Source organism: Egretta garzetta, unplaced genomic scaffold, assembly GCF_000687185.1.
Source record: "Egretta garzetta isolate BGI_Z169 unplaced genomic scaffold, ASM68718v1 scaffold663, whole genome shotgun sequence".
Classification (NCBI taxonomy): Eukaryota; Metazoa; Chordata; class Aves; order Pelecaniformes; family Ardeidae; genus Egretta; species Egretta garzetta.
The window spans coordinates 686,368-688,819 of NW_009259122.1; positions in this window are offsets into that span (position 1 = coordinate 686,368).

Here is a 2,452-nt window from a genome sequence, read left to right on the forward strand (position 1 = left end):
ATGGCTCAGAAGAAAGGAGAAAGGAGTAACTGCAATGAAATTGCCTAGCTGCTTCTCTGCTCATTGAGATGGTCTGGTGCTGCAAGCACCTTCCCAAGTGCTGAACCTGTTTCCCCTAGGGAGATGTCCTCTCAGGGGATCTCTTGGATTCAGGCACCATATGGAAGGCAAGAAAAGGAATTAAATAAATGATGAGGCAAGAGGTGGAAAAAGGGCCTTGTATTTAACGAGCTGCCAGGAATTGTGATAGATGTCAGCTCAGTTTAATTTCCACCAGAGCCATCTGAGCTTCCCTCTGCCACAGAGATGGGAAGAGGCAGGGGCTCCTCTCTACCTCCTTTTGGCCCTATTTGCTTTTAATCTTGGGACTTAGGAGTGCAGAGTGGTTGCAGCTGCCTACCCTGTGAGCAAGCGATGACTTCTGTCAGCACCAGCAGCTTTCGTTGTGCCTGGCCCAGAGACCCCACACAGCAGGAAAACTCCTATACTTGCTTGCCCCTGGAGAGTCCCCCCTGCCTCCTCCTTCCAGGTAGACCTGGACTTGCTCTGGAGTGTTTAAGAGGAGAGGGGGAAGCGCCACAATCCGACTGGCTCATTGAATGATGTTGCAAGAAGTCATTTTTTTGCCTGCTTGTGACTTAAATTACCTAATTTTTTTTTTAATTATTATTTAATAACCAACCTCCCTCCCTGCCCCCCTCCTCCCCCCAAAAAAACCCCAACCAAAACCAATCCCAACCACAGAGTGTCTACAAATGCCTGCTCTGGAAGTTGGTAGTTCCTCCTTTCTGCTATATTAAAACTGCCTGAAATACAGTCCTGAGACAGACGTGTGTTCAGGAAAGGCACGAGAAGAGCTGACTCCAACAGCGGACATACAGACTTGCTTGCAACTGAAACATGCATCTTAAAATAATTCATCTGAGTCCCAACTACTTTCCAGGCACCAACAGACAAACTACAGAGCCCAGTAGAGCTTTCTAAGGATGCACAGGACCTGGTGCCTGGCACGCATAGCTGTGGAAGGGACCATGGGCACCACCAGAGCTAACAGCAAAACATGGATCCTGCCATCTGATTTTCCTTTAATAATTTCCTCACATGTCAAACACTCCTCCACGCATTCATTCCAAGAAACAAACACCTACAAGCCATCGCTGAGGTAGGCTGGAAAGTAAAGGACAGAGGGAGACTGCCATAGCATCAGATTTAACAGCAGCTATTCGGAGGCTTTCGAAACAGACAGTGACCTGCAGATTGACAGAGCGGATCACACCTCAGTCCCATCCAGCCTAGTACCCCGTCTCCAACAGCTCCCGTCACAAAATGTGTAAGTAGAAAGTGTGAAAACCCTGCAGCAAGCAGATGGTGGATGGTAATTACTCCTATTCCCTTTTCTCCCCAACATTCTGGTCAACTGGCTTGAGAATGATGGCTCAGGGTTTAACAGCCAGTTTTGGGGAGGATATCAATAAATGAGAAAATAGCTAGGGCTGTAAAGCAGTGTTACAGTTCTGTGCGGGTCTGCGTGGTTCTGCCTACTGCATGCTGCTGTAAGAGAAATGATTAACGGTAACACACCTGGATACTGAAGGATTTTTCTAACTTTCTCGTGAATTGTGTTAAGGATGGTGGAGTCGGAGTCACATCCCATATGAAAAAGTGTTCAGCTAAAGTAAAAGATGGAATGTAGGAGAGAAACACCTCTGAGCTGTTCTTTCCTGAAAGAGAAGCAGCCTGAGTGCATGCTGCTGTTCCTACTGACTCTGGGAAGCTCTTCAGTCACCGCACGAGGCCAAACTATCATATAAATATTTTGCCTGGAGACAAACTAGTGTTTTGGATCCTCAACTTATAACAATTTCTTATGGTCTTTATTTCTCATCATGCCACAACAAACCAGGTTAGAATGTGGGCTTTGAACAAGTACCGTGTGCTACCTGTAATATTCTACATTTTGGAAAGTGCACTAGACACATCTGCACATTTTTCATGGATTCCTGTGAAAGCTTGATTTCCACTTTTTATAGCCATAAACTTTGCAGCATTAGCAAAATACTTTTCAATTATTAAACAGTTCCCAGTGAGACAGCTGCACAGAATAAGCCATATAGAATGGGGTAAAATTAATAACCAGAATCTAGCAATAAAAATGTAAACAAGTAGCTTTTTTAAGCTGTGAAACTAAAAAACATAAATTGTTATTAGCGCTCCTTTCCCCCATTCTACTTTCCCACGTGGATTCTCTGAGGTCTAACAGAATGAGCTTATTAGCCTTTTCTTCAATAATTGCATTTTTCTCTTCAGTCACTATTTTCATATTTGGGGTGAACTGAATATTTTATGACCTTTGTCACTTCACCAAATTTGGTAAAAACTGGCCAACAGCTCAAAAGCTTTATTGGGGTACAGAGAGAAAGATGCAGGTAACATGATCATAGAAGGTAAATTT